Below are 23,101 nucleotides of genomic sequence, written 5' to 3' on the forward strand. Positions count from 1 at the left end.
GGAGGACGTAGGAAGAGATGATCTGAATGAAGGAGAACACAAGATAAAGTGACATAGGATTTGTAGTGGCAATGGGAGAGGCAATGGCATCTTACTGGATGGGCAGATGAAGCTGGAAAAGGAACAGCCATTGCGAGCACACAAAGCCTCAATACACATTGAGCTTAACTTGATGAGGTTAATCTGCCAAATCCCCTGAAAGGAAAGGTCAGGAAGAGGGAGGATGGGAAATCTGAGTAAAGAGAGAACTGCAAATATGTTCCTGTGTTGTTTCTGCATGTGGACTATTTATGGAGCTACACGAAACATTGCTGAATGTAAATGCATCCTCCAACAGGATCTATTAAAAGAATTTTATTTTGAATTCTGGTTCTTAGTAAAATGGTTGGGGCATTGTGTTTCCAAGCAGACATTCAGCCTTTGGACAGGCAGGTTCTCAGAGGTGCTGGTCCTTCCCAAGCCTCCCTGGAGAGCTGTTGGGGCCGCCAGCAGCGCCCTGCACCCCAAGGAGGAGCTGTGGGATTTCACAGAGCCCCCTGAAAGCAGCCAGCCAGCTTCATGACACACCTAGTGCACTCACTGCATGGTAAGCTCTGATTCTGAAATCCTCAAACACTTACAGACCAGTAAATCATGATATTTTTCATCCAAGGGTGTGTAATCAACCTGCTGAGTGGGTCTGGCCCAAAACCAGCTGGGGTCAGCAGGACAGGCCTTCTGGCCACAGCTCAGTTGAATAACATCTACTTTAATCAAATCAGGAGCGCAAAACACCACCACCTGCTTTGCTTTGTACACCTGGAGTTTCTTTTCCCCCTGAGATCAGAAGGGTGAAAGTCTTTCATCTCAAAGGCAGGGCTAGGATCAGGACAGATGTGCAGGTGCTGCTCTGCCTGGCCATGACCCAACACATTGCAAATACATTTTAGCTATACACATGTAATTAAATAAGCATTGCAGGCATTTTCCTCCTGCAAAGGCATATTAGTGAATTGGAAAGAGGCATTAAAACGGAAATCACAAATATGTTTAACCTTTACCTTTCTGTTGATGTGTATTTTAACCATTGTTTAGTTTCTTATAAAAAGCTGTGACTTTGATGAGAGCAATGGATGCAGTTTCAGATTTTCTCTTTTTAAATTATACCACCTTGACTATACTTCAATGCTCATAATCCTACATTTCTCTCTGATATTAACACCATAATATACAAGCTGACACTGTTAGAAGTAGGAAAAGTTTGCTTGACAGAAGAAGACATGAAAAAATGCTTGGATTAACAAGCACTGTTTACTCCATCTGTTAATATTTACATTATTTGTAAATTATAATTGTGGAAGGAGGCTCACATAACCCAGGAAACACAAGAAGAAAAGCCATATTTAAAGTTTGTGAGCAAATCTGAAGCCAGTGTCTATTGCCAGAGCCCCACTGTCCCCGTGAGCCTCAGCCATGCCTGCTCTCAGCTCCCCCTCTCTGCTGTTTTCCTCCAGGAGCATTCACTGCTCTGCGAAGAAACATCTGTATTTGGGTCTTATCTGGGTTGCAGCTATGCCTGGAGGGCACTGTGCCAGGGAAGAAGTCTCCTGGTCTGAGCTCTCAAGAGGATAAACGCGATGGAGGAGGATGGCAACCAAAATGGAATCAGTAAGTGGAAGAAGCCTTTCCTGCTTTATGCTTCCTAGCAGGCCCATTCAGCACTTTCCTATTCCAGCTGCTTCTCAAGCCCATAATAAATGAAGTTTTAGTGAACTGAAAGCCTTTTATTTTGAGATGTGCTTCTCTCTTTTACACTGTGTTGTCTGGGCTTTTGGCTAAGTCCAATTTAGGTATAGCAGATAAAATATTCATCTTTTACAGCAGCGTTTCTTCCCCTTCTGACCCTTCTCTTTTCCTACAGCTGCCTGTGCCTGCCATATAAATGCTCTTATCTCTATCCTAGTGATCCAAGACTGTCCCTTCTCATAACTGGGCAGAAGATTCTTAGCTGTAATTAATTTTACTCAATATCATGCAAAAACATACACGCTATTTCACTGTTCCTCCAGAATATTTCTCACAGAGATGAGCATTCCTCCAGACTACATAAACCACCACAGCTCCAATTCCACCTCTTCTGAGGCTGAGAAAGTGCTGCTGCAGCAGCAGAGAACCAGAATTCCTGGAACTAGAAATGGAATCTACTGCCAAAGACAAGAGAGAGCCCACAACAAGCACAAAGCTCTGCGAGTGTCCCAGAAGGTGGTGAAGGGCAAAGTGCTGACATGGTGGGAGGGGCAGGACCTGTGGTGGATACAAGAAGTCCCATGGCACGCTCCTGACCACCTACAGCACTGTGCAGGATGCACAGGTGTGACCTTACACCTGCTCTGTGCTCCTGTTTCACACTGTGCTTCATGTTGAGCTAGTGCTCAGCCAGGGGATTGTGTCAGACCCCCATCAGCAGCACATGAGGGTGATCTCCAACCCTCATCTGGGTTTTTTCTTGTTACCCCAGGACAAAAGGCTGGAAAGGAGATTTCAGTGGTTTCCATGAGCTGTGCTGGACATCACTGCCTCACAGTTTGCAAAGATCACCTCCACATTCTGGGATGTTTTGGAAGCTCTGGCAGACATGGCCCAATGCTGGGGCAGATAACCTTCACATCACTCTGCAGCATGTGATTTATAACTTATCAGTATCCCTAGACAGGAAGCACAGGACAGCAAACTCTGAGATAAGCTTCTCCAGCCCATCTACTCCTCTCCTTCAATCATTGCCTGGATTTATCTCCGTGAGTTAAAGGATGGATAACTTGGTGACCTTTGCAATCTTGTCTCCTTGGCTGAGGTTGCCAATCATAAGGCATGCACCAACCAGAGCTCTAAGTCACACAAATCCAAAGAAATCAATTTCTAATTATAAATCCGAAATTTGATTGTGCCTCGATTGCAGCCGAAAGTGGCACAGAAATGCACTTCTGAAAATGTGACAGAGTACATATTCCTGGTGAGATTCTGTTCTGTGCAACAAAGGGACACCATCCTCTGTGCCATCCCATCTCACAGGGCACTGAAATACCTTTCCACTTCATGGCATCTGTCCAGTGATTTGACCATTAATGTCCAGCATAGACATGATGACAGCATTCCATGAAAGCTTCTCCATGAAATTAACATTTCTACTCATCTAGGCTCTCCTTTTATTGTCAAAGCTTTGAGAGTGACTTTGCAACCGTGTTTACAATAACACTAATAGGCCTATAATCTGAAAAGCCTGAGGTCAATTTCTCAAACCTGATAAATTGCACAATAAATGCTTATATGAAAGAACTATTTCTTTCTAATTTTAAAGCTTTCCTTAGTACTTAGTCTAAATGTATTATATACCACTTTTACTACTTTTTTATTTAAAAACAAACAAACCCCCAAAGCATAAAAGTCAGATGGTTTTGCTTCATTTGACTTGTGAGATGTAAACAAGAGCCAATTTTGCTATGGCCTTATTTAAATACTATTGCTTTGCTATTACACTCCACAATTTTCTCTTCAAATTACCACGAGCACCCCATTCTCAAAATAGTTATGCAGAATCTAATATTTACCACTACATTTACTGCAGTTGTTAATATCAAGTGGAAATTGAATATGAGGAAGTGGAATGTGCCATTTTGCTATTGATTAATATGATGAAGGCTAGAAATCCATTACTTTAACGTTCAGGATATCAAAGCAGATAAACACTGGCAATAAAATATTTGAGACTTACATGGAAAAAGATAAAAAACCTCAGTAAACAGAGAGAAAATCACATTTGAGTGAGATGTAGACCAGTGGTTTATCTTTAGTCAATACACTTAAATCAGTGCTGCATCTTCTGAGAGCCACAAACGGGAAATGTGTCCAAGCAAAGCACAGTGACTCATTGAAAAGGAGAATTGTTATAGATTATCCCATGTTTCTAAAGCTACCTGCTAAGTTTTGCTACTTCTACTATTCATCCTTCTAACAATTCAACAAGTTGTGAAAGCAGCTTAGAGGGAAGGCACTTGGAATTCAGAATACAGCACATTCCTTGGCTACAAGCAGCAGCCTCTCTTGGTTACTTCAATCCCATTAGCGAGAAAATTATCTTTTGGGAGGCCTTGTTTGGGCTGTGGGCAGGGCTGGGGTGTAGTAATCACATATCCACTGAACAGAGACAGACATAGCTCTCCCAGGATTTTCCTGGGAAGCTGGAGAAACTATGAGAAAACTCAGAGAAAAGAATGAGAAACAATTCTTACCTTTACTTGCTGCACCTGTTGTTGTGAACATGTGGAATGTGTTGTGGAGATTTGGTTACCAAAAGGTGATTTCTTCATTGGCCACTGGTGATGGTGTTTGGATTCAACTGACCAATTAGGTCAAAGCTGTATTGGACTGTCTGGAAGGGCAATAGTATAATTTCAATATAGTATAGTATAGTATATATAGTATTAGTATAGTATAGTATATAAAATAAATAAAGTGATTGATCAACCTTCTGGAATCATGGAGTCAATGCTAATTATTACTCAGTGGGGACCCATGCTATGATACCGGGGCAGGGCCGTGTAGGAATGTGTCCCCTGTTGACAGAGTGAAAAAACTATCCTTTGTCCCCTTAAAAAGGAAAGAAACCCAGAAGTTTCTCTCCTCAATTAGGTGAAACAAACATCTCACAGGCCTGGGGTACTTCACCTCAAACTTAAGGATAGCTAATTGGACAAGAGCCAAAAAGTCCTGCATGGGCAATTTACCAGAAAAAGAAACTAATTGCTTTTGTGAGGTGTTTTACCAGGAGCAAGAACCTCTCGCGCCTGGATCGGTTGTTCTCTGTAAGGAGTTTGTTATTTTTGCCTTTTATTAAAACCTTTTTGTTTCCAGCACTGCAACAGAAGCGTTAAAATAAAATCCTGCTGATTTTATGCCTATAAAGGTAGCTGAGCTATCTTGGGTGAGATATAGACCTCCAAGAGCTTATGAGAACTGGCTCCAGGAGGCTCCTATTACTGGGCAGGGCAGGGGTACCAGAGCAGGGCAATGGTGGCAGGGCCGTGGCACCGGGGCAGGACTGTGGTACCAGAGCAGAACAGGTGTACCAGAGGAGAGTGGTACCAGGGCAGGGCAGTGGTACCAGGGCAGGGCTGTATTCTGATATTCCAAGTGCCCGGCCGGATGCGCACTCTGCTCCGCTCCATGCCCATTCTCATCCCGCCGGGAGCTCCGGGGAGAGGCAGTAATGGGGAAAGCTGTCAGCACGGATTACTGCCAGCACCCTCAGCCTGATGCCATCCCCCCTGACATTGCCACGGGCAACCTGCCTCCATTTATAGCCAGCTGCACCATTACGGTGCTGCTGATAATTTGGAAGTAAAAGTTTAAATGATTGAGCGCTCCGCCTGGGAAGAGAAGGCTTTTTGGTGCGTCATTAATAATGCAGGGGTTTAGACACTTTATTGTCTTTAGAGATGTGCTGGTTTGAATAGCACAGGGAGCTTTCCACGCATCCCTTTTAGACTGACGCGTCTGTCTTGGAAAGATGGACAGCCAGTGCTCTTCCCAAACGAGGTATAGCTGTGATTCCTTGCAGAGAAAGGAAAAGATGGATGTCATCCTAAGAGGTTCACGCTGCAGACTGCTGTGCCTTATTAACTGCAGACTGCTGTGCAATTTGGACCTCAAAACATTAGGAGCTGTTTTCAGTGAAGTAATTCAAATTACTTGAAGACTATCACGTTAACAAATGCAAAGTGACTGTTTACAAAATTGGAAAAACACCCATTAACTTGCCTGAAATGGAAAAAAAAAAGGAAAGAAAGAAAGAAAAAAGTTCTTGGACTTTGGACAACTTTTGAGCAACAAAAAGCACATTCTTATTTCTGAAATATTAGGGAAATTACTTAATTTTTCATAAGTTACTCAAAGGTAGTTTTTTGTCTGCAACTCTGGCGCTCCAGCACAATGCATTTGATTGCAAACCAAACAGAATGTGCTTGACTGTAGTTCATAAAAATATTAGAGGGAAAATTCATTCTTTTTCTTGTACTGTAGTCATGGATAATATACCTAGAGGAAAATACACTTCTTTGTATAGCAAAATCATAAAACATGGTATATATAATTGAGATGAATACAAATAGACAGGAAAATTGCTCTCTCCGATAAATGCTACATTTAGCTTAAGTAGAAAATGTGCAGCTCAGTATGAAGTCTCATTAATAACCTTCTAGATTTCTGCTGGTCACAATTGAAAAGTAACTTTCACAGCATTTCAAAAAATTCTTCTACATCCCCCTCTTATTAGCCTGTAGCAATCCCTCAACATGCACATAAAAAAATCATACAATTATAGGAGAAAAGCGCAATTTGGTGAATTATGCGATATTCCTCTATGACTAACTCAAGATTTTTTCAGTTTCTCTTTGCTTCTGGTTTTTTTTTTAGGAAAAAGGTATTTAAAGATAAAAAGAGAATTCCTCAGGAAAAGGGGCAAGTACAAAAGCCAAGGACCTGAACGACAGCCTCGCTGTAGCAATAATTTAGCTGTGCACAGCAAATGCACATTCCAAGTATTAAAACAATAATGAGCAGGTTTTAAAGAGGTGGTTTTATGTCTATTCAATCTAATTATATGCTTCTCTCCTATCATCATATTCAGTAAACCAGCTAATTTCTTTCTATTTTTCACCTCAGGCTATTAAAGCTTTCATATATAATTCAGATCACTAAATCTTAGAGCAAATATTCGCTGATCATTTAATTTAAAAGGAACGGGCTTCTTTTTCCCTCTCACCAGATGAATTGCTGACATTGAATGCTGTGAGCTCTTGATGTGATGAGTATTCTCCAAGTGGGGAGAAGCTAGTACAGGTGATCTAAAGAAATGTAGAGTGCTTATTCTTATTGAAACCTGCTCAATTTCAGAGGTAATTAGTGTGTTTTTACTGCAGTCACAGGCCCTGGCAGCTTAGCCAAGGCACAGGTCCCATGAATTTACTGAATTGTGAGGAAGATCTCATGGTCTGCATGGAAAGAATTGGTGAGAGGAAGGTGGGAGGTGAGGAGCTGGAGCACACCTGCTCCAAAGCCTGGGAAGGAAGGCACTGCAGTTCACCTCTGCTGCCTACAGCTTCGTGTCTTTCACATCTGCAGTATGGATTATAGAAAGACGTGAATTACAATAGTGTGGAGCCTGTAATTGTTCTCATTAGCTCCATTAGTTTACTTCCAGCACCAGACAGAGTTTCAAAGCACAGCTTGTTCCAGGAGGAGCACGTTCATTCACCAATGGCTGACAGAAAAGCTTTGTTTTCCGCCTCGCAGAAAGCTGCTACACAATCTCTGCAATGTAAATATCTATTTTTGTTATCTCTGCTGGCATATGACTTGACATATGCATTTGGTGAAATGTTGTCCTCTTCCCATGCTTCTGGAAGCCACGTCCATCCCATCTGCTCCATTCCCAAATACTTAAATTTGCTTTGTCTTCAACATCAACAACCCAAAATAAATAACACATATCCTTTGTCTGTTGATATGGCTGTCAGCCATTTACTATTTCTTACTCCATCTGTGTCCTCCCAGCTGTTCAATCCCAGCACTTCTTTCCAACCATGGCATTCATCAGCAGCACTTAGAGCATGACACATTAACATGGAGTTTTTCCCATCATGTGCTGGGGCAGAGAGCACTGCCCATGGCTGGCAAGGATCAAGGATTAGGGGTTTACAGGACATGGATGGCACAGGCTGCATGAAAGACTGCTGATATATTTGATTCACAGCAGGTAACATTCACATTTGAAAAGCATCTTCAGTAAAAGGCAGAGGGAACTACAGGTGGGGCAGTTTAACCTCTCTTCCCTGACAAAACTGTGCAGCACATTGTCACAGAAGCCACTGCCATGTGAAGGACAAAACAATGGGGAGGAACAGCATGGATTGACCAAGAGGGACCTGCTCTTGCTCAGCTCAATGTTGTGAAGCTGCCCTAAACCAGTGCCTGTAATTTCCTTTCTCCTTAGCCAGGCTACACACGAGATGTCCCAAAGCTCCCCAGGGAGATGTCCCTTTTCAAACAGGGACAAGCAGACTGGCTGCCCCGCCTGCAGGCAGGCTGAAAACCTCTTGGACTACTGTTCCAAGCAGTAGTGGCTGTTGGTTAATGGTGAATGTTTTCCTCTCCAGGAGCCAAGCTCCTCAGGGATAACATTGCCTGATTATCATCTAAGCCTGAGAAGATGGGTGGGAGTGACCCACCCCAGAGGAGCCTTCTCTCCCAGTGCTCTTAATTTTTACAACCATCAACCTTTTCATACCACACTAGCAGATTTGTCTTGAAGTTTTAAGACCTTTCAAGAAAAAAAATACATTAAAAGGAGCAGATGGTTTGAGTGGGGTTGTAAATAAGTGTATTATCTAAATGCAATGAGTCCATTTGGGATAACAAAAAAAAGCTCAGAACAGTCACATAAAGAGGAAGTTTATTGTGCTAATAAGTTGTCATCTAGAGCAACAAAAAGAAAAAAAAAATCAAAGCATCTGTTTGATTTTAAACTAAAGTCTTTTGGGAATAACACAATGGAATGCCACTAAAAATTATATGGATTTTCAACTTTCAGTGGGAAAATAGAATTCCAAGAGCCCATAAAACAATGAAGGAATTTTAAGATTTTACAGACAATTGCACGAAGGTGAGGGGTGGTGGGATAGTTACACAGTTTCTAGTCCAATGTTTCTCCATCTGTGATCCACAAAACACCAGAAAAGCCTACACAACACAGTTGTAAAAACAAATAAAACCAGGCGTATTTCTCTCCATATGCAAAAATGCTGTGAAATGAAAGGTGGTAAAAGAAATATGTTTAAATATAAAAGTTTATGTTTCATCTGGTTGTAAATGAAAAGTATTGCAGTAATGCTGTTTGAGTTAGTTCATTCTCTTTTTTTTTCCCTCACCAGATGTTTTTTTGTGCTTGTTAAGACAAGTGTAAACCATCAAAGGAGCTGGGTCAATTAACATATTGCTTAAAAAGCAGTTTAAATGTTTTTACTGCTGTATCTTCTACTCAGAAAGATAAGAAATAAATGTGTACCCTAAAGAACTTCCTGAAGGGGAATGGGAATGCAGGCATTTTGAGAATTTTTGATAGAATTTTGAGCTTCTAGGGAAGAGAAATTTCAACTTGAAGAACTGAAATCTGACCATTACTGCTGGTACAGGCTCCATTGGTGCTTGAAAAGGCAGGAGAAATTACATTATAGTACTGAGAACCCTTGTGAAACAGCTTCAGGTGAAGGTTCTGGGTACAAACAACAGCCAGGAAACCCAGGACATCAATTTTAAAAGGAATTGAGCATTCAGAATTCTTAGCAATTCTAAATTTTTGGAAATTTGATATATAGTCTCCCCAGAACCCTAAAAGAGCTTTCATTTGTTATTTCTATACAAATGGGACCAAAAAATAGTGTGCCCAGGAGTAGTAAAACATGTGGAGGATTGAAGAATAATTGAGAAATGAGTGCCCTGCATGAGGGATAGCAAACTGGAAGGATCAGGCCATCACAAATTTTGCAATGGAAAACACATTTTCTTCACTTGTTACCAAGTCTGGAAATTTTGACAGAAAGACTTGAAAGGGACTAAAACCCATCCAAGCCAGTGATTAAAGTGACCTACTTGATATCGTTTACTCAAGGCCAAATTTTGCATGCATTATGCTCCTTAGTTAAATGATACATTTGCATGCATCTATTTTTGATGGCTCTTCTTCTGAAGGACTTGGAGGAAATTAATAACTCCAGACAAACTCACTTCAAGCATTACAAGCTTCAGGGCTGGGAAATGACTGAGAGCAGGAAACTTCTGCTTTTGACAGGAGCCTCCTAGAAGGATGCTATCATCCTTGGCTTTGAAAGAGAAAAGATTTTACAGCAAGAAATATTGGATTCAGGTTGTTTTGCTTTAGTGGCAATATTAAAATAACAGAATTCCAGTACTGAAATTTCTCACTTTTTTTTTTTTTTTGGCAAAATGGGATAATTCAAGATTTTTTTTTTTTTTTGCATTAACTTACTTTCAAAGTTTAAAATTTTGGGTTTGCATTGATACCAGCAGTGTCTTTCCATTTACCCTTTTGAGAAACAGGGTTGGTACATATATGGAAAATAACATTTTAAAACAAGATCACTTGTTTTGCCAATGAATTGCTTTTGAAAGCTGCAGGTTTTGTTCAAATCCTGATTTTGTGGAAGCTCCTAGAGAAAGCCCAGCCAGATTAAAACCATTTTTATCTCATTGCCTGCAGTTATTTACTTTGTGAATGACAGGATTCTGTTAGCATTGGCTGTTCAAAAGCCCATTAGTGAGGATGCCCAGCCTGTCCTGCACACCTTCCAGCTATCACCCCAGAAATCCATGTTTATCCACAGTCTGAGTGGATATTTCTAATGCTACTGGAGATGTGAAGACAAAAAAATCCAGAACTGAATATTTGGGATGGGAGGGAGGAGATTTTCCCATTTCAAAAATCTAGGGCTATAATTATTAATCCTTAGACTATTCTAGAAAACCAGATGAGTCGTTTTATGTTAGGCTATTACGAATAACTAATCTTCATCTTTTCAGGGAAAATCCCTCAGCTTTGGACATCACTGCTTATATAATCTCTTTAAATATATTTTTTCAGAATAAATAGGTTTTACATATCCCTACAGTGTCAATCTAAATATAATTTTGATTGACATAGATACTTCAACAAATTATACTGAGTTGAGCAGAAAACTACAATTACCCAGTTTTATTTGCTAATCACCACCCCATATTTATTGAAGTGGCTAGAAAATTGGATCACTTGATCTCTTGCCTTCATAAAAATTACTTTGAAATGCTGCCTTTGACTTCAGTTATTTTTATTGCATATCACTAGCCTGGCCACTTTGATCGTGGAAGAATGACAAGTTGTAATTATTGGTGTTTTTCTCTAAGGGCAAAACAGTGACCCTGGTAGCAGTAAATGCCTGAGCCTTCCCCTCTGGAGGCTTTTGGGGCTGTGCCTGAGGCAGCTCTGCAAGACAGAGCTCCACAATTTGGGGTCTCTGAGAGAGGTTGGGAAAAGGTTGGGATCTTCCCACACCAGGGAGCTCTACCAGGCTGCAAGGTATCATTTCATAAATCCTTTAATCCTCCAAATCTAAGAAAAAGAAATATCCCCATCAGTTTCACCCATAGATTCATACTCTAGGAATGAAGGAGAACAGAAGTAAAGCTAAAATCTGACAGTACAAGATACTTCACATTCATTTATGATCCACAGATCCAGGGATTCATGTAAAAGTTTTACTGTTTCTCACCATTTAGAAAAAAAAAAAAAAAAAAAATTACAGCAGCATATCAATAGATAATGAACATAGCTGACTTGTTTTCTCCAGAGTGAAGTGACTTAACCTCTGAGTCAGGCTTGGTCTACTTGGCTTACTGATTTCAAGGCACTTTGAGCACCTGGGCTTTGTCATGATGTGTGGAAATAGTAAATGGAAGTGTCCTTTGCTCTGAAGCTTTAAGAAGCAAATGGATAAATAAGTAAAAAACTTCACCAGGAAGACCATGGTAAGAATAAAATTATCAAAACTTAGTCACAGATATCTCCTTGCTCTGGATATTTCCAAAATTTCTGTGAAATATTTCACTTTCCAAAGCTGCAAAGCAACAAGAGCAGAAATGAGAGATTGTGTTCCAGGCACAGAGTGACCTTTTCAAAAGGGAGAGCATATGTCCTCAAATTCAAGTTGTCTAGTCTTGCTGAAATTCCACTTTTAAGTCAGCTCCCAGGATGAATTATGTCTTCTGGTAAAATAGGAAACAGAAGTCTGACAGCTGACTGCAATCTTAAATTTCATGGAAAATAGCAGAGCACACTCATGGCCTGGGGTATCTTCAGCTTACAGCAAAACCCTTTTGGTGCAGGACTAAGACTTGCCCAGAAGAAAAAAAAATATCCCAGGTCCATTTTCTTCTGAAAGAAATGGAGTGGTTTGGAAACATAAGAAAAGTCCTAATGATACTTTCAAAGCACTTTTGGCCACAAACATTACTGAAATGTAAAGCTTGCTAGAGACTTTTCTTAGAGAAAAGCTCTTTCTTTTCATCTTTTTATCCATCCATCCATCCATCCATCCATCCATCCATCCATCCATCCATCCATCCATCCGTTTGCATTCCTAAAATGACATTGTAATACCAATGTGCTGGAGAATCACTAAATAGCCACCGATTTCCTCCCATTTGGGCTCATCATTGAAGAAAACTTCAGGAGTGGGGAAAAGAAAATAGTCTCATTAAGTTACCCTGAAATCCAAATGTGACCTTTATTAAGAAGCTTTTATGTGGGCCAACATTTGTTTCTAAATCACATCCTGGGAGCTTCATCCTCACACTGGAAGCTGTCACCAGGTTACTGGAGTGTTGGGTCACTTGAGAGACACATTCTTGTAGAGCGTCAGTCCTTTCCCTGTCCTGCCTTTCAAATCTTTCTTTCAGCCTTTAGGAATGGAGTTTTCTAGTTGTCCTTATTACTTTTCCATCACGTTAATAATTTCCGTTATTTTTGCAATTTTGCAATAAAGGTAGCATGTCGGAAATTCCAGGATGGGCAGGGGAAAAATGAAAAGATTGCAAAATTAGAGACCTGGCGCTTCAGAAGGTGCACTTTTGAACCTGGGGGTTGTTCCTTAATCCTGAAAGGGAAATTAAAAGAAACAGGGGAGGGGGGTCTAAAAAAGGCTGTGGTTCTTTATTGTGCCATGAGGGATGTACTGAACCCTTTTCTTGTCTCGGGAGATCAAAATGTGGGTACTGCTGAAGGAAAACTAAAGACCAGTGTTTGGTGTGTGCTGCTGTGTGTGTTCAGTCAGTAGAGCCCATTCAATGCTAATATACAAAGTGGGAAAAACTGGGAATGGATAGCAGCTTTCCCATTGCTGGCAATTTTCTCCTAAAATATAGGCTTTAAATATAACTTTATTTAGCCAAAGTATCATTTCCAGTTTTCTCCTTTTCTGTCTTCCTGGGAAAAATATTTACAACTTTGCCACCATTTCCCACTGAGGGAAGTGCCCTCAGAGCCAGGCACCAAATCCCTGCTCCCTTTGCACGATGTCATTACTGGATGCCACTTTTTCCTTCTCTCAAAAATTGCCTTTGTACAGAGACACTGTTGGAAAACTTAAAGGCACCAGAAAGGGAGAGTGAAAGGCACTGGCAAACCTGCTGCCTATCACATTATTAATTTCCTGCCATGCCCTCAGGGATGAGGGCACAGCCCCAGCTCCCCTGAGCATCTCTGTGCTCACCCACAGGATGTGCCCCAGCAGGGCAAACCTGAGGCCACACCGAAGGAGACTCAAGTGACAAATGCAAACGAGGAGCAAACACCTTCGTTGTTTGAAAGAGAGAGATGAGAACACCGAGCACCTAACGAGATTAAGGGTGAGGACAAATAGAACATCAAGGGTAAACCTCACAGTCAAGCAAACAAATAAAATGCTGAAGGGCACTTCCATTCATGAGACAGAGGAAGGAAGAGATCTGATTTCAGGGCACAGAAACACTGTCAGCCCTCGGGAAGAATTCATTCCTACTGGCACTATTAGGAGAAAATACCTGTGCCTACCTCCTGTTCTAATCTTAAAAGATCTAATATACAACCAGTAGCGTTTTCTTTCCTGTAACTTTATTGAAGTGTTACAAACAGTAACAGGCAAATAACAGAAGTGGGCTGCTCATCTTGTGGCTTATAATCACATGGAAGTTATTGACCACATATTTTTGTGTCCTAGAATGACATAAAAGTGGCTGTTTAAATACTCACAGGTCATCAAGCACAGGCACAAAGTCAAACTTGCATGTGACAATTTAATTTTAGGCAGCTCTCTCTGATCATTTTTCTTCAAGACAGAATTAGCTAAAGTGACCTTAACTGGACTGGTGTTAATCCCTTTGTGCAGGAGAACCTACACATAAGGGAAACATAGTTTAATATTTACAGGTGCTCTGAAGAAGACAAAAATGACCTTTCTTAATTAAATGTCATGACATGAAGGGTAATATTGGGATAGAATATGCAGCTAAATAAAGTTAGGGTCCCCATGTCTCTGGTAGATTTAAGTATTCTGGGCTCAATTCTCTGACTTAACACTGGTGAAAAAACAGGATTTGCTGTTTTGAGATAAATGGAATTACCTTGTTTTGTATCAGCAAATCCTGCACAAACCCAAGCTGTCTGATCCTAGACTGGCTGGGATAAGTACATTTAAAGAATTTATAAAGTTCTGTGGGGGGAAAAAAGTATTTTCACAGACTTGTACTCAGTAGGAGGTGCAGCTCAATATTAACTTTCTCTCAGGAATGCTTCATTATCCAAGATTATAAATTCATTTGACATAATGGAAGGACAGGATAAATTATTCAGAAAAGATGTGAATAGTTTATATGCCATCAGTAAATTCTCAAGGACAGGGAGATTTGAAATATTTTGTGGCATAAGGTTAATTACCTATCTGATGTGAATTCATACATAGATATTCTCATTTTGAAATATGATTATGCTTTTAAAATACACACAAAATGTTATGGTCTGCTTATTTCTCTGTCTTAACCAAAACTTTAGTACCAGAAAGAGAATATACATTTCTCTGGTTATTTCTCCTGCTGATAAATTTCAGAGCAAGCTGTGATTTCATTTGTTTCAGCCATGCTAGAGCATTTTTAGTATTTACACTAGATTTTCTCCCTTTAAATTTGTGGGTTTGTTGCAAATGAGGGAAGATACAGCATGAAGGCACAAATCTCTAAATACAAAAGATAAACTTAGAAAATTTAGAGAACATGCTAAAAAGAACCACATTAAAACATCTTTTAAACCTTGCCAATGTAATATGGTGAACTAGCTCATTGTCTTGCTTTAGTTCTATAGTAAGGACATATGTAATAAAATGCAGATGGAAGGACTGCTAATGAATCTCACTCACTAATTCACTTAAGAAATACTTAAGAAAAGGGATAAGGGCTGTTCCAGTTCTGGTGTTAGACCAAAGATGGGTTTGAGTCCTCCTGGAGCAGCTGGAGCTGCCCTTTCTGGCACCTCCTGGAGCTTCTCACCCCAAACCCTGTGCACAGAGAGGAGCACACACAAATCCCGATGCTCAGAGCAAAGAGGAAAAGCAAAAGCCAATCAGTTCTGCCAGCTGAAGGAGGGCTCTCATCTCCACATCCCTGAGGCAGGGATGAACATTCCTGTGGCTTTTCTGGTGATTTAACCTGCCAGGAGGCTTTGGGTGTTATCCAGCAGGAAAGCAGGCACAGTTTGAGCATTAGGGGAGGCCAAGAAGGGCTAAAGATGAGACTCTCCTCTCTATAATTCAGAAATCTGAGCTGAGAACTGCTGAGACCCAGCAGCTAGAGTTCCCCCTAGCCCTGTCCAGCATAAAAATAATAAAAAAACCAAAAAAACCCACAAAAACCAAACAAATAAACAAACAAACAAAAAAAACCAACCCCAACCTATGGGACAAAATATAAAAAGAGAACAAATATCTCTAGTACTTAGAAAAGACACCATCACTGCTATTTTATAAGTAGACACACTTGAGTTTTATGGACTGCATTTATGGATTTAAGTGACTGGCTGTCCTCAGCCTCAGAGCATGCATGGAACAGCTCAAAGAAGCAGGGTCACAGAACTTGGAAATATGCCTTAACACATAGCATGCATTTCTGACACTGCTAAAAACCTGACATAAAACAAATTTAGAAAAACTATTACTGTTATATTACATGATCTCAACTAGCAAAGCTCTCATAGCCATGACATAAATCCTGAGCCAAAAATCACTTTACCCTTTAATAATTACTTTATCTACTATGACTAATGCTGATTATTTTTCTCAGTGCTTATATTTTGTTTCATTTTTACAGAATTTCTGCTCAATGCAATTGAAGACTGTCCCAAATTCGTTCAATACTCTTAATTAATATTTGTGTTTCCAAGATATTCTGGTGTAATTACAGGAACATTAATCTGTCAGCAATAATTTCAGAAAGGTTCACAGACTCTCTGCTCTCAGTGCACTTAATGAGGCCACTTTGTCAGAAGAAGCCAATGGGAGAGATGGGTTCAAATTCAGGCTCTTCTCTGATAAAATGTTCCTGCCAAGCCAGTAGAATAACAAAGGAGAATAAACAGCTTATTGAGTCAATTTTCAGTGGCAGGATGTAGGCCTAGTCCAAATTCCCCCAAATCATTAAAAAATCAATTTTCCCCAGGCTCAGAGGCTCCCAGAGCTGCTGGGGTTGCAATGCCAAGGCCAGGAGCAGACAGCCCAGCAGAGCCAGGCTGCTCCTGGGACAGGGGAAGGGCTCTTGCACTCTCAAGGCTCCATTTTTTATTGTTTCACAGGCAAAAATCTGTGGGGGAGATAATTCCCTTCTCTTGTACAAACTCCTGAAAAGATGGGTTCCATATTTAAATGCCTAATTAATATCCACCCAAACGTGGCTCAGAAGCCGGGTGTTGGGATCAAGGTCTGTCCTTCTGTGGGTAGAGTTTCATCAACACCCACCTGTATTCTGATACCTGAGGCAAGCGATGCCTGGCCCATGGGATTAGCAGGTGTCAGCTTGGTTAGGCTGATGTGAGGATCCCAGTTGTGGGTTTTTCTGGGTCTGGATTGAAGGCACTTGAGAGGGTAGTTCATGTTTGCACTCAAGTGTTTATTATTTCTTATCAGTAAAACAGTCTCACTACTGTGAGTTTGGCAGCTTTTCATTAGAAGGCACAAAATGGCCAACAATCTCTTTCAAGACTAAACTATCCAATTAAGAACTGACACCTGGATTATTTTTCCTTTTAACCCAATAACTGATCCCACAGAGCCCACAATGGGGACTTTTCTGCCCAATTACAAAATGCCACCCAAACCCATGAAGAAGAAAACCTGGACAACACCCTGTGCCCTCCCATCTTGCTTCTATCCACAACCTAAATTTCTCACCAAATGATACACCTGCACTACTCTCTATAATCTATTTCACACTTTTGTGGATTCCAGTCTATCTTGAAGTCTGGGAAACTTTCTCCATGAATGAGGGTCAAAGTCATTGCTCCCCTGGGAGTCAGGCCATCCCAGAGCAGACAGAGAAATATTCCTAGTGCTCTGGGTTTCCACAGGCTGACCCTTAATTGCTTGTTTGAACCCCTGAGTATTGTTAACTGTTTAACCCAGCTTTTTGTGGGAGCAGCTGCCATCCCAGCAGAGTGACAGTGCCCACTGAGGCACACAGCTTGCTTATGCTCTGGCAATTTGAAGCGGGATGAAGGCTAAAATCACCTCTCTTCAGGAAAACACCCTGAACACCTGAAGTGGGGGGCAAGTGGTGGCTGTTTGCCAGCTATTATCAAACCAGCATGGTATTGGCAGGCTCAGGTTCACTGTGCTGTGACCTGGATCCTCCCACCTATGCCCCCAGAACGCTGCTGTCATTGCAGCCTGTCCCTGGCAGGAACCCCTGACACCAAGTGAGCCTGGCTCTTCAGACAGGGGGGAATCCCCATGCCATGGGCTGGTCTGGCACACCAGCACTGCTCTGTTGACTTCAGCTACATGGTTTTCTAAGAACTACACCAATTTGTACCAGTTGAGGCTCTGACCTTTTAAATCTGAGATCAGTTCAGTCTGCATCAGTGAATAGGTTATCTCCTTAATTTGAATCATTGCTGCATATGAAATTACTCAGTGTAATTTGATGCTTGGCTAAAATTAATGAAAAATTCGTCTCGCTAAGGCCTTGCACAAAGTTGAACCTTGCAATATTAATCTTAGCAAATTAGGGCATAAGAAAATGTGCTTTGTTAGCAAATGACAATTTGTGTCACAAAACGTGTGCTGAAAGAATTAAGGCTCGCTGCTTAAATTGGATGCTGAATTAATGAATTGGTGTTAGGGAACTCTCACCTTGGGGCTGTGCATGTAAACTTGTGGGGTGCTGTCTCACTGTGATCAAATGCAAGGAGCAGCACAGAGCCACAGCCTCTGCAGCTCCCACAGGACGTTGGACCCCACTGATGCCTTGGGGTGCCTGCCTAGAACAGAGGCTAGCCAAGGATAAGAGAATAAAAGTGGGTATTTATTAAAGGCCTTCAACAGATGCACCTTGGGCAGTCAGAAACCTCTGAGAGGGGCTACAGCCAGGATGGACGAAGGTCATGAGTTTTTCAGACAGACCTAAGTTTGGTCTATTTACATATCAGGGGTTAATCCTCCAATTACAGCTTCAGGTAATGAAGTAATTTACCTCAAGTTTGCTTCTCCTCACAATTTGTTTAGACCTTTTGGGGCCTGAGGCAGTGGTGTCCTTGAGTTCCAGGCCTAGAGAGGATGGTTTAGAGGTTTTATCTGACCAAAATGTGAAGACAGTAACTAACACTCTGTAAGGAATTTAGAGTTATACCCTAAAGCAGCACAGGATTTGAAAGGTATAAAAGCTAAAATCCTAAGGCATCACCATGTCTGCAGGAGACAGGCTGCCTGTGAGCCCCATGTCTGCTGTGCAAGCACCGTGCAAGGGGAGCTGGAGCTCTGCAGGCTTAGTTACAGGCAGGTGTTGATGAATTCATATTTATTAAACCACAGACAAAATGTTACCTCTTGTATTACTAATACTGAATAATTTGTTCTCTTATTGCCTGTTAATTATGTGCCACTAATAAGTCACTAAATCCCTTTGATCCTAATTTGCTGCAAGCTGTGTGAGCCGAGCAGGTTTCCCCACATGCAGCAATGCAGCCAGACATGGCAGCAGGACCCACACCCCCCTTTCCCCATGGCATCTCCGTGCTGGGTGGCAGCAAAAAGAGACACTGACACATGGGGATGAGGGAAGATCACCTCCAGCAAAGTTATTTCTGTGGGAGGGAATAATTTATAGTATTTGTACAAATTGTGGCACACGTGCTCTGAGCTAGCAGACAGGCCAGGCTGGTACCCACTGCCCCTTTATCATCCTGCACCCCATTAAATATCATCTGGAACACTGCCATGACTGGAATTTTTGGCACTGCAGTGGGGTAACCGTGCTCACTGAGGGAGAAGCAGAGAAATCTCCTTCCCTCCCATTGCTCCCTGGCACAGTTGAACCAGACTGCAAATCCCTTGTCTATCCACCTCCCCAAATACAATATTTTTGATTCACAGATACAGCATGTGCAGATAAAAGCTTCCCCTGGGAGTCTGCCTGTCCCGCAGCCATTTTGCTCTCAGTGTGTTTGCTATAAATGATAAAGTGAGATCTGCATGACCTCATGCATCAAAGCCAGGACCATATTGCTTGTGCTGTAATTCATCAATACCAGATTCTTTCAAGCTTCTTCACATGTTCATTCATATTCTACCAGACAGTCTTGCATTCACATCTGCTGCCAGATGTGAAACAACCTCTGAGCCAAAGGAAGGGTCCATACAACACACTGGGAGATTTCAGCAAAGAGCCCAGCTAGAGATACATTATGACAATTTTGAAAGAAAATTATACCCATAATTTTATTGCAACTGCAGTGCCCTAAAGGTTTGTAAAATCTACTTCTAAGGGAAGAGATACTTTAATAAACCTGAAAAGTTTAGCAGAACATGGTCCCTTGAATGTTTACCAAGGTTCACTGGTTATAATTTAATGCTTGGCTGATATCACTGTTACAAACATGAAAATAAAAACAAAAGTAATTTAAGAGAGAAAACAACCAGCTCTTTTTTCTACCTGTCAGGGTCCAGAAGCATAGCAGAGGCTTTTTCAGGAGCTACTTTTAAAGAAAAGTGAGTGCCCTGCCTAAGGCTTTACCTCAGAGTGACTCACCAGGCAGGGCACTAAAATTTCCAGATGTGAATTAACCCTTTGAGATAAGGACCTTTGAATCCTCTAGTCTAGCTACTCTACAGCCTATGCCTGAAGCATGAGAAAAGCAGTTTAATTGTTGGTTCCATTGTGGGTTTCTATGTGCAAATCCCAGGGAATCTGCTGTGCTGCCTGACCTGCAGTGCTGCTCTCCATTTCTAAACCCTGCACTACAATTATTTAGCCTGGAAAGCTCAGTCCCTGCCTTCATGGAGGCTTGCTCTTCACTTTGAGCAAAGGGTAGAATCACAGAACACAATCTCAATTTAAAATTCGACTACACTGACTTTCAACAAATTTGTGAGATTTCATGGATTATCTGAGCAGGTCTCAGAAATGTGAATTTAAATAGGAATTAGTCATCTCATATTTCTGTAGGAAAACTCAGATCTATGTGAATAATATTTTAACTGTGAGTCATGGAATGCAGGAGAACCAGAAACAAGCCTTATTTGCTATTTATCTAATTGAGTGTTCAGCTTTCACCCAGCAGAACCACAAAAAGCAATCACCTTTGTGTGCACCTGCTGTGTGCAGGCACCTCCAGCCCTGTCCTGAACAAACACTTCTCATTTCTCGCTGTCCAAGTGCGTGAAGCTGGCAATTGCCTCCAGATCATAAAGCCCAGAAGGGCTCTGCAGCTGCTGAGAAACCCATTCCCCACCCCTTGGTAACCATGGCCTGTTTAAATGCAAAGGCAGGGAAGTTTTTGGTCTCTCCCTTTGCCACCACCCCAAGTATTTACAAGCTCTCCTGGCACTGCAGGCAGCAAACTGCTCCTGCCTCTCTCTCCCCTCCCTCCCTCCCTCCCTCGGTGCTCAGTCCCAGGAGGCTGCAGGGATGGCAGCAATTTGATGATGCAGTTCTCCAATAAAAGATTCAGATCCAGCCAAAAGGCCTGTAAACAAATGTCTGCAGAAGCTTTTATCTTCTGAACAAAATTCAGCTCACCCTTTCTTTCTTGGTAAGAAGAAGAGACTGAATTTAGAGAGTTTGTTATGTAAGGCTGATTATTTTCTTCACCACAGAAACACTTCACAGCTGGACCCCACATCTACCTGAGATTGAGCATACACCAGAGGAGCAAGGAGACCCTCTGCATAACCTCAAGATCCGTTTTAAAAAGATGACTTTCTGCTACAGGAATCTTGAAATGTATTTATTCTAGTCTAGATGGAGCTTTAAATCTGTATGAAACAAGTTTAAATCAGGACTCATCAGGAACTGCAATGCTTTATGAATGTGCAAAAGCCAATGAATTAAGGCACAAAATGTTCTTTATTTGTGTCCTAGTAGTGGTTCCTTCAAATAATCCTATTACAAATTTCAAGGAATGTCAACATGCAAAGCATAGACAGGCTATAAATTATTCCTTTCTAAATGTAAATCTTATAGTGCATCAATTAAAATTATTTAAATATTTAATAACAGGTTGCTACCAATAAAGACCCTGATCTTCCCTGTGTACTTCCACAGGATTATTAATCCTTTCTCCTTGAGAGAAAACCAGTAATTTATAGTGTCATTCTATTGGTCTGTTGAAAAATAAGAATGAGCATGGGTTGCTTTTTTTATGCATGAATGATCTTTTAGATGTATAAATTAATAAAAAATGGTGCCAGTGTAATGCTTGCATATTGATAGGATTAATTTTTTATTAATTTCCTCATGTAAGTTTTTGTTTTCTTCTTGCTTTTGTGCTAAGGGTAATTTCTGGAAAATGTCATAATTTTCTTTGCTGAATTGGTTAATGAATGTGCCAGAGCAGCTTGTATTACTTGCATTCAGAGAAAAACTTGCATACCGCAGAACAGATGGGTATTGTGAACTGTTATGATGGCAGTGATTTTAAATAATACATGAAGAATTTTTCTATCTCATTAAGTTTCCAGTTTCTTTAAGAAACATCTTTAAAACAAAAGCAAAATATTCTTAGTGGAAGCTGTTCTTGTTTTGTGTAACTAGATGTCTTTAGCTGTTATGAGGAGAAATGTTGGTACAGAACAAAGGCATCACAGTTTTAACTCTGATTTACAGTTTTAGAGCACATAGTTGTGCAGCAAATGGACTCAGTTCCTGGTGCTTCTTCAAAACCACCAGGGCCAAACACAAATCTAAGGAACCAATACAAAGGAAGGTGCTAAAAATACCTTTCCTTCTTCCACCCAACTTTCTAGAATACTTAAAAAACTCCCACCTCCTCAAAAGCAGCTCCCTTCATCTCTTTTTCTAGTCCTACATTACCAATCTTTTCCCCCTATGGTTTCATTTTCAAATGCATACCCCATTTTTCAACAGAAACCCTGTCTGCTTGCATGTTTTCTGAATTCTATTAAGAGAGAAATTGATAAGCACAGAAATTTCTTATAAGTTTCACTCACAGGCTGCACAAACATTATTTAGCACCATTTTGAACAGAGAAAAAGACTAGTGCTGAAGAGGAAATAAAGGCAATTATTAAAATTTTCACTTAGAATGCTTATTTGCTGTTAAAAGGATAATAAGGTAAGATAGTTTCCAAGTCAAATAGCTTTGCTAACATTCAGACCATAAATTTTCGATTTATGCCAATCAAAATAATGAAGAAGATATGCCAGTTGTCAGAATTCATTTTCTCTTTGAATAAGCTGGGCTGCAATGCAATTTAAATGAGATGAGCCAGAAAAGCAGACCAGCACATAAGGACTATGGCCCAGTATACAAAACAAGCACGTTATGAATTTGAGCAATTAGAATAAATTCATTTACCAAGATGTGAACTGGGGGAGGGGAGACTGAAAGCTGGCAGGACACACAAGAGCCATCAGGATGGTCAGGTTGGTGCACCTCTGAAAACACACCATTCCCCTGAAAATACACAATCCTTAAAACAAGGGCAAGCTCTGCCTTTCTTGCCACCTGAGCTTCCTTTGCTGTAAAATGTGATCTGAAGATAAGGGCTCAAACAAAAGATTGCTGTGTCTTGTTTGTGCTGTGAAGAGACAAGATTAAACTTTTGGCATTTTAAGGCATCTTAAAATCTGTGATATCTGCCTACAATTTAAAGACTTCTTTTGTCTTGTAAATCAAAGTGATCCAGTGTCTTGGATGCCTGTGCCCACTTTGAGAACAGCCTGAGCCCAGGCACTGACAAGAGGGTGATCGGGGGAGCCCAGTC

General features: G+C 40.9%; 1 long non-coding RNA gene across 1 annotated transcript in view; it reads right to left on the bottom strand.

Moving 5' to 3' along the window:
• The window catches only part of LOC132081218 (uncharacterized), a 33,012-nt gene that overhangs the window by 3,705 nt on the left and 6,206 nt on the right, over positions 1-23,101 (bottom strand). Inside the window, exon 2 of the long non-coding RNA XR_009419650.1 lies at positions 4,266-4,405. This is a non-coding gene — a long non-coding RNA (uncharacterized LOC132081218). The remainder of the gene's footprint in view (positions 1-4,265; positions 4,406-23,101) is intronic.

The sequence above is a fragment of the Ammospiza nelsoni genome, chromosome 17 (assembly GCF_027579445.1).
Source record: "Ammospiza nelsoni isolate bAmmNel1 chromosome 17, bAmmNel1.pri, whole genome shotgun sequence".
Lineage (NCBI taxonomy): Eukaryota > Metazoa > Chordata > Aves > Passeriformes > Passerellidae > Ammospiza > Ammospiza nelsoni.